Consider the following 14,706-nt stretch of genomic DNA (forward strand, 5'->3'; position numbering starts at 1 on the left):
TTTTTTGATCCTTAGTTATACCCTTTAAAAATGTCATATAAATGGAAGTACACAATATTAGCTTTTTGAGACTAGCTTCTTTCACTTTTTGTAATGCATTTGAAATTCATCCATGTTGCTGCATGTATGAGTAATTTGTTTCTTTTCTTTGCTGAGTAGTTATTCATTTTATGGCTGAATCACAATCTGTTTAACCATTCCCCAGTAAAGGAACATTTTATTTTTTCAGTTTTTAGTAGTTGTGAGCAAAACTCATATAAAGATTCTCATACAGTTGTGTGTGTGTGTGTGAACATAGGTTTTACTAACTTCAATAAATAGGAGTAAGATTGCTGGCTTATTTAATAAGTATGTGTTTAAATTTTTAAGAAACTAAAACACTGTTTTTCAAAGTGGTTTTACTATGTTGCATTTCTATTGCCAATTTATGACCTTCCAGTTGCAAACAGAGTTGCCTTTTCTTAACCATTCTAATATATGTGTAATAGTATCTGATTGTAGCCTTAAATTTGTATTTACTAATGATCAATGTTACATGTTTATGTGTTTGTTTGCCAAACTGCATATCTTCTTTCATAAATTGACTCTTCAAATATTTTGCCTATTTTCTATTTGTTTATATTCTTATTATTGATTTTTATGAATTTTTCTATATGGCCATATGTCCTTTAACATATATGTGATTTGTGAATATTTCCTCCCAGTCTGTCACTTGTCTTTTAACTCTCTTAACAGTGTCTTTCAAAGAGTAAAAATTCTTAATTTTTGTAGAGTCTAATTTCTCAATTTTATCTTTTATGAATTATGCTTTGAGTACTGTACTTCCATTACCTACACTAGGGTCAAAAAGATTGTTCTATATATTTTTTTCTAGAAATTTTATAGTACTGAGTTTTACATTTTTATTTCTAATATTTTGAGTTACATTTTTGTAGGCTGTAAGGTCTGGATTAAAGTTATTTTTGTTGTTGTTGTTACCTCGTATAGTGAATAGTGGGTATAAAATTGTCCTACCAAAATTTTTTGAAAAGACAATCCTTTAATCATTGATATGCCATTGTACCTTGGTAAAAATCAGTTTACTGTATATTTTGGGGTTTATTTTTATAGTTCAATTCCGTTCAATTGATCTACATGCTGGTATAGTAAGAATGGATATCAGGTAGTGTACATCCTTCAACTTTGTTTCCTTATTTAAGAAAAATAATAATAATAATTGTTTTGGCACTTCTGGTTTCTTTGGATTTCTCTATGTATTCTTAAATCAGCTTATTGATTTCAACCTTAATCCCTGTGGGGACACTGATTAAAATTCATTGAAATCATAAGTTTAGGATAATCAATATTTTAATAATACTGAATCCAAAAAAAAAATCCTGCCAGGTGCGGTGGCTCACACCTGTAATCCTAGCACTCTGGGAGGCCAAAGCGGGTGGATTGCCTGAGCTTAGGAGATCGAGACCAGCCTGGGCAACACGGTGAAACCCCTTTTCTACTAAAATACAAAAAAGTAGCCAGGCGTGGTGGCGGGCACCTGTACTCCCAGCTACCTGGGAGACTGAGGCAGGAGAATTGTTTGAACCAGGGAGGTGGAGGTTGCAGTGGGCCGAGATTGTGCCGCTGCACTCCAGCCTGGGTGACAGAGCAAGACTCCGTCTCAAAAAAAAAAAAAAAAAAAAATTCATGATTATCTCATATGTATTTATCTAATCTACTTGGATATTTCTCAAAACATTTTTGTAGTTTTCTGCACATGGCTCTTGCAGATATTTTGTCAGCTTTTCACCTCACTTGTTCATATATTTTGTTACATCACAAGTGGTACTTATAAACATTAATTACAGTTTTTCATTGGTAGGGTATAGAAATTAAATTGATATTCTATATTGAGTTTGTGACTTGTGACTTTTTAATTCACTTAAGTTGTTCTAGAAACAATTTTATTTAGATGTTGTAGATAGAAAATCAATCACGTTGTTTATGAAAAGAGATATTCTTTTTTAAAATTTTTCAATAGATATGCCTTTAATTTTTTTTATTCCCTTATTATATGGGCTAGAAATTCCAGTATGATTCTGAATAAGTGTAGTGAATATGGACAACCTTACCTTGTTTCTTATCTTAGCATACAGTATTGCAGCAGTAAGTATTATGTTAGTTATATGGGTTAGCAAATGTTCTTTTTTTTTTTTTTTTTTTTTTTTTTTTTTTTTTTTTTTTTTTTTTTGAGGCGGAGTCTCGCTCTGTCGCCCAGACTGGAGTGCAGTGGCTCAATCTCCGCTCACTGCAAGCTCCGCCTCCCGGGTTCACGCCATTCTCCTGCCTCAGCCTCCTGAGTAGCTGGGACTACAGGCGCCCGCCACCTCGCCCGGCTAGTTTTTTTTTTGTATTTTTAGTAGAGACGGGGTTTCACCATGTTAGCCAGGATGGTCTCGATCTCCTGACCTCGTGATCCGCCCGTCTCGGCCTCCCAAAGTGCTGGGATTACAGGCTTGAGCCACCGCGCCCGGCCAAATGTTCTTTATTAAATAGAGAAAGTTTCCTTATACTTGTTTTTGTTGAGTGTTTATCATAAATAAATGTTAATTTCTGTCAAATACTTTTTCAACATCTACTAAAATGATCTTATTTTGCTCATTTTGTATACTGATATGATGAATTACAGTGATTGATTCTTGAATGTTGACATAGCCTTGCATTTGGGGACAAATTTGACTTTCTCGTGATGTATTACCATTTTTATAGATTTTGGATTAAAGTTGCTAGTATTTTATTAAAGATGTTTTCATCTATGTTCATGAAAGATAATGATCTCAAGTCCTCTTTGTAAAACCTTTGTCAGGTATTGGAATCCGAGTAATGCTGGATTCAGAAAATTAGTTGGGAAGTGCTCTCTGCTTTTTTATTTTATAAAAGTTATTTGCTGATACTTCTGCTTTTCTAGTTTTTCATTTTTGTGGGCACATAGCAGGTATATAAGTTTATGGAATATATGAAATATTTTGATACAGGCATGCAATGTGTCACAATCACATCATAAGAAATGGAGTATCTATCCCTTCAAGCATTTATTCTTTGCATCACAAAAATCCAATTATATTCTTGCTTAAAGTACTCTTTTAGTTCTTTTTAAATGTACAATAGAATTGTTATTGCACTTTAATAATAATTAAATTATTTTTAATTAAATAATTAAATTAAATAATTAAATAAATTAAACTTTATTTTGCTATCCAATACTAGTTCTTATTCATTTTATCTAACTATTTTGTTTTGTAACCATTAACCATCTCCACCTCCCTGCCAGCAACACACTACCCTTCACAGCCTCTGGTAATTATCCTTCTGCTCTCTATCTCCATGAGTTCAGTTGTATTAATTTTTAGATCCCACAAGTAAGGGAGAACACGCAATGTTTGTCTTTCTGTGCCTGGCTTATTTCATTTAACATAATTACCTCAGGGTGATCCATTTTGATGAAAATAGGATCTCATTTTGCATGGCCTAACAGTACTTCATTGTGTGTGTATACACCACTTTTTAAATCCATTCATCTGTTGATGGACACAGGTTGCTTTCAAATCTTAGCTGTTGTAAACAGTGCTGCAACAAATATGGGAGTGCAGATATCTCTTGGTTATACTGATTTCCTTTCTTTAGGTATATGTTCAGCAAATAAAAGGCAAAATTGCAAAATTGGCAAAATTGCAAAATAAAATGCAAAAGTATTTTAATTTCTTTTCCCCCACTTTAGAATGAATACATAAATAAATGCATAATTTAAAAAATAATTTTCTGCCACTGGTATCATAAGAAAAATAAAGTTGTATAATCAGCATGCTTCAAGTAAAACTATTGAACTTAATTTATGAAGATAGAATCTTAGGAAAGTCAAAAATTGCTTTAGCTGATGCAAAATGTTGCCCCAGTGCTATTAGAGAAAGATTGTATAAGGCTTTCTATCTTGCACTTCCCTTAGTGGAAAGAGGCAAGCTCTCTTCTGTGTAAGTTCTAGACCACATCTGTAGTTCTTAACCTTGGTTTCTCACTGAAATTACAGCTTTAAAAATACTTATCTCAGAGTTGCACCCTGCAGTAGTCAAAACTTGAAGTAGACTCCTGTATTCTTTACCCCTTTGTGTACACAAACTGTAATCATTTATTCTCCTTGAATTTAGGTGAGACCTATGAATATGGTAGGATGTGACTCTTGTTATTAAGTTACATTACATGGCAAGAGTAAAGATGTAACAAAAGCCCCAGTTAATTTATCTTATGTTAATAAATAAGGAGTTGTCCTTAGTATATCTGATTTAATGAGGTGAGCCTTTTAAAAGAGGTTCTGTAGATCAGATACAGAAGAAGTGAAAGTTATAAGTAGTATATATGCTGTCCTTTTGGCCTTGAAGAAACAGACTGCTGTCTTGTGGAACCAGAGCCAGGCACAAAGTGGCTAGCCTCTATGACCTGAGGGTCTCAGTCCAACAACCACACAGAACTGAATTTTACCAACAACCACTGAGCTTGGAAGAGGACTCTGAGACTCGGATGAGATCAGAGCTCCCTGGCTGGCACATTATCTTCAGCCTGTTGAGACCTTGATCAGAGAAACCAATTAACCCAAGCCCGAATCATGGAAACTGTGATATTATATATTTATGTTGTTTTTGTGCTCTAAGTCTGTGGTAATTTGGTATGCAACAGTCTATAACCAATGCACAGTTCCAGACTGACTGAATTGACATGGAATGAGGCATAAGAATCACTTTTTTTTTTTTTTTTTTTGAGTTGGAATCTCTCTCTAACGCCCAGGCTGGAGTGCAGTGGCGGGATCTTTGGCTCACTGAAACCTCCACCTCCAGGGTTCAAGCAAGAGAATAACATTTTTTAAAAGTTCTAAATAGTCTAGGCCAGTGGCCTTGACCTGGGCTGCATATTAGAATAAATACAGAATAAATGCAGCCAAGGTCAAGACCACTAGCCTAGACTATTTATATACGCTTCCCATTTGAATTATGGAAAACAGATGTTTTTCTCATGTCATGCTCTATACAGCTTAAAATTTTAGATTTTTAATTATAAATTGATAATTTATAATTGCATCAGTTTATGGGATATAAAGTGATGCTATGGTTTATGAATAAAATTAAGCTTAAATTTATAAATAAACTCTGCCTTATGGTAGAATTGCCATCACTGTAGTTAATCATTTCAAATAGCAATTTGTAAATATCTCTTTGATTTTTGACAGTTAGAATGATACTTTAGGCATCAGAATTATCTTAAGAAAATATATAATAAGTATATACATATGTCAGCCATTATTTTCCAGCACTGAATGAGAGAAAGTCAAGAGATCTCACCTGGATTTTTTATGCTTATATAGTAGAAAAAAAAAAATAATGGGCCTCTTTCATGAACAGAATAGCAACATCACTGATAGCTGCTTATAAAACAACTTTTTAAAATTTCTTTCCAACTTTCAAATAAACTAAGTGGGAATTGAGGTTTTGTATTCAAAATTGTAAAACATGATTCATCCTACATTTCAAATTTGTTCTTGTGACAGTTTTCCATGGAAATTCAGCAACAGAACATCTTACTTCTCCGTGACCATTACAGTTCTTAAATTATATCTGTAACTAGGCTATAACATCACTCCTCCAAATAACATAGAACAGTGATTCTCAGTTTGTTTCTGAGATCAGCAATATCAGCAACACTTCAGAACTTGTCAGAAATGCAAATTGTGCAGCTCTAGCCTAACTTCACTGAATCATAAACTCTGGGGATAGAGGAGGCCAAAATATGTTATTACAAGGCCTCCAGGTAATTCTGACGCATGTAGAAGCTGAGAAATATTAACATATAACAAACAGATTGACATATGTTTACACTCACACCCTAGAAAACTTTTTGTCTTGGCAAGGGTCTAAATACAAATCTGGAAATGAGTCTGTCTATTGCTGTTTCTAAACCAGAGTCAAATGAAGTTGTAAAGAAAGTTCCTAAAAAAGTCAGGACCACAAGGCCATTACATGATACTTTGAGTAGTCTTTGACTTACATTATATTCTTAACTTCTCACTCATTTTACAAATATGTAGCCAAGATCATACACCATGCATTTTCTTTATCAGAAGTTATAATAGTGTTGCTCTTGATATAAATATCTGCATAGAATTCTAAAGAAGTCTAAAAAGGTAAGAAGACAGATTCCTATTAGCCTGCTGTCTTCTAGGAGTCCATTTCTCCACTTTCTATAAACAACACTCTTCGTTTACTATTCCAAATTTCCCATCTTCATGCTACTCATGTTTCTGTTTCCTTCTGCTTCTGCTTCATGCACCTCCTGTCACCTCACATTACTGTAATTTTTCTTATAATTTACAATTTTCTTACAATCTGCCTCCTCTTCCTTTTCATGGCAAGATGACTCACTCGTCTTTTTAGGATTACTCCTATAGACAACCCACTGAATGCATGTGCAGAATCATTAAATGCCCCCATTTTAGTCCAAATTCTTTAGAAAACAGACCCCGTAGCAAAGATTAATACTAACATTTTACTGGTGATGAACTGAGTGTGTAAATTTCTAGGGGAGGAAGGATTCATAAAAGAAAATTGAGGCAAGAAAGAAAGCAAATATAAGATAGAATGTTATCAAGTTGACCACAGATTGAGGAGAAAACATAATTGTTACATGGACTATGACCGTGTGGCTATATGGAGCCACTGCCCCTTGGATTGGTATGTAGGAAGAAGAAAAGTAGTGGAATTTACCTAACAAAACCTGTTTCTTTACTGTATCACACTGGTTCAAGCTTGCCACAAAAAGCATTAACTCCCTAAACCTACAGGTGGTCATATTGAGATTATCCAGGCAACCATTAGAAAAGCCAAACTCCCCCAAAACTTTAAAACAGCAACAGGGTAGGGACATATACATACAGGTACAAGATAATCTGGGGAGGTGCACAGACTATATCAACCAATTGTACCCCTCTTATCTAATTGTACAGCGAGAGTGGAAATGAAAATCAAATTATTTCCAATTTCAAACATCTAAAAATTTATAAAAACTTTTATGACTGTTGCTGTACTTGTTCTTGAGACTTCAATAAATATTTTTTTCTCCTTCATCAGCATTCCATATTTCTGTCACTCTCTTCAAACACTTACTCTTCTTTAGAATGCTTGCCTAGCAGGGTGAACCAGAAATTCATCCTGGAGGGCTAAGCTCTTAGCAATCTTGCCTTTGATGAGCTAGCATTGTTAAAATTGCCCATTTATACCAATCTCTATGCATGTAAACATTATGAGATGTCCCAGTCAAACCTCTGGGTGGGACATATATTCCTTCCTCTTCTCATTGTGCAATAACATTCTTGCTCTTCATAGTCAATGTCATAGAGTGTTTGCTCTCAAAATCATGGCTTCTAGCCAGTCAGAGCCTAAAATTTTGAGACAGTAATGACAAATTGCACAACTGGATCTGTTAGCGTGATGATGAGATGAGCCTATATTATATCCCACCTTTAATCCCAAACCAGTGTATTCTACCTATTAGAGCTACACCATCATACAATAACATGCCTGTTGAGGATGTGTATAGCGCTTCATGGGTACTGCTATTCATATTTCTGTGATTAGAAGTCTTCCAGTTTGAGTGGTTTCCAGTGCAAAATAAGGCTCTGATTAAGTGCAGAGTGAGAAAAAAGCTGCCCTGCCACTTTGGAGACGTGACAGTATAGTCATTTGTGCTGATGATTCTAGCATGTCAAGGATACTTTGTAGAGTCTCTAGCAGGCCCCAGTAAGAGAGTCACAAAACAGACCACCAGTGGCCACTTAAATTTAAAATAATCATAAAACCAAGCAAAAATAATTCACTCAACAAAATTAATTAAATTAACTTAATTAAAAATACAATTCCTCAGTCTCACAACCCACATATCAAATGCTCAATAGCCACATGTGACTAGTGGCCACTATATTGGGCAGTGTAGCTATAAACTATTTTTATCATTACAGAAAGTTATATTGGACAGCCTTGCTCTACATAATGAAAAAAAATCTTCTTTAAGTAAGTGACCAATTGTGTGGCTACTGTATCTTAACAAAGACTGAGCACCTGACCATGGGACACCAAGCTACCAAGTGATGAAAGCTGCCCATTATGAAGTGGGTGTTTTCATGTCTACTGAGTTTTAAATTGAGGCTGAGTAAATAAAAAGATTGTAAATTGGGTCCAGAAACAGAAAAAAAGAAGTAAGAGCAAAAGAAGTTAACAGTTAGAAAAGTATAGAATATTAGCAATAGAAAGGATCTTTGAGAATGTATTGGTCAGTTTCACCAATAACTTGCAGAGCTCTTCAAGGTGTACAAAGATTGAGAGGGAGAGAGAAAATCTGAAATTCAGCTGATACACAATGGGATTAATTCAAGGTCATTTCCTAAGCATCTTTCCACAAAAGCATGTAGCCACATTTAAAGGTAGAGAAAGTGAATCAAAATCTAGAAAGCACCATGCTACCATAAGAAGGGCAGTATTCACGATTCTTACAACACACCTTCCAATCTTTCAAATAGCGCTAGGAAGGATGTTTCTAATGAGGTAATAAAGCATATGCTATGTGTTGAATATGTCCCTGAAATGGAAACTTAATCCTCCATGCAACATTGTTGAAATGTAGGCCCTTTAAGAGGTGGTTAGGTTATGAGGGAGGACTATGCCCTCATGAATGGATTAATGCCATAAACATAGGAGTGCGTTGGTTATCACAAAAGTGAGTTCCTGATAAAGAATGAATTTCCTGTGCTCCTATACATTAAACAAAAATTTTGAAAGCTTTAACACTTAACAGAAAGCTGAACTCCATGTAGAAAACACTTTCTCTATATATCCAATTATCCTCCTGAAGCAATGTTTCTCTGAATCTTCCACTTCTGATCAAACTTGATTTTTGAACCTTTTCCTTGTGGCCAAATTGTGTAAGCCAACAAATACCTCTCTGTGTTAAGTATTTTGCCATTAGGTGTTAAATTTTCTCTTTTAGGGGGTAGTCTTATCTGTATTTTTTCAGTTTTTTGTGTCCTTCAAAGTTTGTTCATGGAATACCTTAAATCTTCACTCCCCTCATCTCCACACCCACGGCCTTGCAGTGATTAGCAATGGAAGGTCTACTGGAATTTGTTTTATTATCCTACCTGCAGGTAATTTGTTGTGCATGGTATTCTTTGTCTTCTAATAATGCTGAAGATGTGTATCATGTGTAGTTTTATTTGTTCTCCTTGATGATGTTATTTTATTTTATTTATATATCTTTCGAGACGAAGCCTCATTCTGTTGCCCAGGCTGGAGTGCAGTGGCGCGATCTCAGCTCACTGCAACCTCCGCCTCCCGGGTTCAAGCGATTCTTCTGCCTCAGTCTCCCCAGTAGCTGGGACTACAGGTGCACACGACCACGCCCAGCTAATTTTCTTTTGTATTTTTAGTAGAGACAGTGTTTCACCATATTGGCCAGGCTGGTCTCGAACTGGACCTCGTGACCTGCCCACCTCAGCCTCCCAAAGTGCTGGGGTTACAGGCATGAGCCACCATGCCCAGCCTATATTTTTATTTTGTTTTGTTTTATGTGGAGGAAGTGTGGGTAAAATCAATATCATGTGAGTGTCATTAAACTCCAAACCCATGGTATACCATATCTGAAAAATTTTTTATTGACCCACAACGCCTGAAATCAAAACCCAAATCTCTCTGTGTATTCCAAATCTGCTTCTCAGCTCATGTTTCCTATTTCTATGCATATCTTTCTGATGTAGGCATTTGTTATAAACATTCATCTTAGTAATATTTTTTTCTGTATTCCAAAAGTTTGGGTATGTGTGTCTCTATTTTCATTCATTTCATGTTTTAAAAAATTTCTGCCTTGCCTTGATTTTGTTCTTTACCCAAAAGTCATTCAGGAGCATGTTGTTCAGCTTCCAAATATTTGTGTAGGTTTGTAAATTCCTCTTGGGATTTATTTCTAATTTTATTCCACTGTGATCTAAGAAAATAATATAATTTTGATTTTTTGAAGTTACTGAGATTTGCTTTATGGCCAAGCATATGCTCAATTTTGGAGAATGTTTTATGTGCAGATAAGAAAAGTGAATATTCTGCAGCGATTGGGTAGAATGTTCTGTAAATATCTATTGGATCAATTTGGTTTGGAGCCCAGCTTATGTCCAGAGTTTCTTCATTGGCTTTCTGCCTCAGCGACCTGTTAGTATTGTCAGTAGGGTGTTGAATTCCCCCACCGTTATTATATTGGTATCAATCTCTTTTCTTTGATTTAGTAGTATTTGTTTTATGAATCTGGGTGCTCCGGTATTGGATGCATATATATTTGGGATGAGACAGGTAAATCATCTTGTTGTATTGAACCAATTCTCTTTATATTATGCCTTTCCTTTTCTTTTACTGTTGTTAATTCAAAGTCTATTTTATCTGATACAAGAATGGCTACTGCTGCTTGCTTTCATTTTCCATTTGTGTGATATACCTTTTCCTACTCCTTTACTTTGAGTCTGTAGATATCTTTAGCTATTATGTAGGTCTCTTACAGGCAAGAGATGGTAAGATCTTTTTTTTTTATCCAACTTGCCAGTCTTATATTTTAAGTGGAGCATTTAGGCCATCAGTGTTCAAGGTTAATGTTGATATCTGAGGTTTTGTTCCTGTCACAGTATTGTTAGCTAGTCGCCTTGGGCTCGCAATTGTGTCATTCCTTTATAGGATCTGTGAGTTTTCTACTTACATGTTTACTTTTATGTTGGGGAGTGGTGTCTTTCATTTCCATGCTTAGAACTCCTTTGAGCATTTCTTACAGGTTTGATATAGTGGTGATGAATTCCCATACTGTTTGCTTGTCTGAAAATACTTTATTTCTACATTTATAAAGCTTAGTATGACAAGATATGAAATACTTGGCTAGCATTTTTTTTTCTTTAAAGTCTGAAAATTGGCCTCTCATGTCTTGTGGCTTGTAAAATTTCTACTGAGGTGTCTCTTGTTAAAGTGATGGGATTTCCTTTATAAGAGATTTGATGCTTCTCTCTAGTTGTTTTTAAGATTTGTTCTTTCATGTTGACCTTGGAGAGTTTGAAGATTACATGCCTTGGTAATGGTCACCTTGTAGAGTATCTTCTAGGTACTTTCTGAATTTCTTGTATCTGGATATCTGCATCTCCAGCAAGATTGGAGAAATTTTCTTAAATCATTTCTCAAATATATGCTTTCCAAACTTCTTACTTTTTCTTCTTCTTCCTCAGGAATGCCTATATGTCTAAGTTTTGGTCACTTTACATAATCCCATATTTCTTGAAATCTTTGTTAATTTTTTTAAATTCTTTTTTTTATCTGATTTAGTTCATTCCAAAGACCAGTCTTAAATCTGTGAAATTTTTCTTCTGTTTGGTCTAGTGTCTTGTTAAAGCTTCCAACTGTGTTTTGAAATTTCTTCTGTGAATTATTCATTTCCAGAAGTTTTTGTTTTTAATAAATTATCTCTTTTTTCTTCTCCCAATTTTTTTGTTTCTTATGTTGGTTTTCAACTTTCTTTTAGATATCATTGAGTGTCCTTAAAATACATATTTTGAATTCTTTTTCTATCATTTCAAAGTTTTCATTTTGTTTAGGACCCATTGTTAAAGAGCTAATGTGGTCCGTTGATGGTATCACAAAATTCTGTTTCTTCATAATGCTGGAGTTCTTGTGCTTGTTCTTGCTCATCTGTAGAAGCTGTCACTTCTTATTTTTGAATTTCCTTTCATTTAGATGGGATTTTCCTGCCTTGATGATGTGATTGTAGAATCTGTTATGTAGGGTCTTTTGGCTTTGCTTTCATATCCTTGTGCATTTTTTCTTGTGAAGATTTCTATAGGGTTGTGAAGTTTGACCTACAGGCCAGTAGGTGGCACTTATGGCTAAAAGCCAGCTGTAGCAAAAGCAGATGGGTAGGTACTTGATCTTTGTTTACTGCGTGGTCCTTTCTGTTGTTTCAAGTGATGAGCTCGACAGTGGAAAACCCGATGCCCTGAACTTCTTGTTCAGCAGGTGGAGAGGACACAGCTTTGAAGAGCTGTGCATGACTTGCTCACAAATACCCCAATGATAAGGATGGGCACCAACACTGATGGGAGTGGCTAGGGGAGTTCCTGATAACGTGTGCTGAGGTCTCTGTGGGGAATAAGGGGCTTGCACTAGCTCCACTTCCTAAACAGGCAGGAATCTGATCTATTTCCCTATCATACTCCTGTCTCAGGCCTTGTGACTCTCAGTTCAGATGCACACTGTTATCTGTCTCCAGGCCACAGTGCTGCTGAGAGCCAGGGAAGACGCTTGTCTGATGATTCTCCACAGGAGTGATTTTGGGTGGAACCTCATCACTCAGACCAGTACAAACAGCTCTGTTGCTTGCTTGTTCTCTAATGTGGTAACGCTGCTGCTTTGTGTACAGATGGGGAGGGAATCCACCTTTTGGCACATTTGTAACTGCTCAATGGGTTCACCTTCTCTGCTGCCTAGACAGAATTGATTTATCAAGACAGGGGAATTGCAATAGAGAAAGAGTAATTCACGCAGAGCTGGCTGTGCGGGAGACCAGAGTTTTATTATTACTCAAATCAGTCTCCCGGGGCATTCAGAGACCAGAGTTTTTAAAGATAATTTGGCGAGTAGGAGCTTGGGAAGTGTAGAGTGCTGATTGGTCAGGTTGAAGATGGAATCATAGGGGGTTGAAGTGAGGTTTTCTTGCTATTTTCTGTTCCTAGGTGGAATGGCAGAACTGGTTGAGCCAGATTATAGTCTGGGTAGTGTCAGGTGATCCAGTCCTGTGCAGAGTCTGCAAAATATCTCAAGCACTGATCTCAGGTTTTAAAACAGTGATATTATCCCCAGGAACAATCTGGGGAAGTTCAGACTTTTGGAGCCAGAGGCTGCATGACCCCTAAACTATAATTTCTAATCTTGTAGCTAATTTGTTAGTCCTGCCAAGGTAGACTGGTCCCAAGGCAAGAAGGAGGTCTTTTTGGGAAAGGGATGTTATTAATTTTGTTTTAGAGTCAAAGAATTCCTTCTTAAAGTTAGTCCTATGCCCAGGAATGAACAAGGACAGCTTAAATGTTAGAAGCAAGATGGAGTGGGTTAGGTCTCATTTCTTTCACTGTCATAATTTCCTAAGTTATGTTTGCAAAGGTGGTTTCACATTCAGGTGAGTGTCAGATGTTGAGTGTGTTGGCTGGTTGGGTTGGCCTGAGTTCAGGACCCACAGGGAGTAGTCAGATGCTGGCAGTGGTGGACTAGGCTAGGCAAACCTTCTATCCTCAGGCCTCTGGATGGGATGTACAAGATACACAAGTCGTGAGGGGACTAAACCAGGAATGGGCCAGTACACGTGTTCTTGGATCCCCAGAATTTGCATGCTGGCTGAAAGGGGTGGGCTGATCCATGGGTTGCCATCAGAACTTTCAGGCAGGAGCAGGCAGAACACTCAGTCAGTGGCAGAATAGTGGGAGTCCCAGGGCAGATCACAGGCCTGTGGGAGTTCGGCTGTCAGAAGGGTGAAAGAGATGAAATGAAAAAACTAAAAGGCAGAAATGAAGTCCACAGGCAAACAGCCCGGGCAGCGCCCTGACAGCCCGGGCGGCGCCCTGAGCCTAGTTAAAGATCGACCCTGGACCTAACCGATTAGGTTATCTATAGACTCCAGACATTGTAAGGACAAACGTTGTGAAAGTCTCTGTCCTGCTCTGTTCTGTTCTAATTACCGGTGTCTGCCACATATCTTAGTCCTGGGCCCAGTACAAACACATTCCCAACTTCCTGAGCCCAACACAAACACATCCCCCCCCCCCCCCCCACATCTCAGAAACACCACCTAGAGAGCCCCTGATAAGGTCACAACCATTTGTAGTTTTACTAAATGCGCGGGAACAAATAGAAAACTGTTAATTGTATAACTTAAAATATTAACCAATTACCAGTTGTGATGCTGCAACCAAAAGAATTCCTTTGTACCTCTGTAACCTTATATATCCTGTATGCATCGGGCTATAAAAAGCGGGCACATGCATCATTCGGGGCCCTCTTCTATGTTGTAGAACGGAGGGACCAAGTTCGAACTTGCATTAAAGATCCTTGCCGCTTGGCTTTGACTCTGGACTCTGGTGGTCTTCTTCGGGGAATAAACGGTCTGGGCATAACAAGGGCTCTGGGCAGCAGCTGAAATGGTCAGGTGGGAACAGACTGGCTTTGCTGTTAACTTTTCACTGGAGGAATCAGGCCCCCTCAGCTAGAGCAATGGAGGCTGACAGCTGTGGGATGCATAGTCCACTTGAATTTTCCTCCCACAGGAGCAGCAGTAAATTTTGCTGTTGGGGACACACAAAATTGCCCAGCCTTTCTGCTCCTCCCTCCATCCAGGTTCGGGGGTTACAGGAGTGGCTGCAGTGGTGGTGGGTGGTGGTGATGGCAACTGCTATAGGACCCAAAGGGTGGGTCACTGGCTTCAAAGGTCCTGGCTTTCAGTAGAATATTGGGCTGCAACCAATATGCACATGCAGGGGCAGGGCAGCTGCACTGCAGAACCGGTGCTGAAGAAGGGAGGCTTATTTTTCAAGGAGCACCTGAGACAGGCAGTCATTGCAGTGCATGGCCTGTC

This window comes from Rhinopithecus roxellana, chromosome 7, assembly GCF_007565055.1.
Source record: "Rhinopithecus roxellana isolate Shanxi Qingling chromosome 7, ASM756505v1, whole genome shotgun sequence".
Lineage (NCBI taxonomy): Eukaryota > Metazoa > Chordata > Mammalia > Primates > Cercopithecidae > Rhinopithecus > Rhinopithecus roxellana.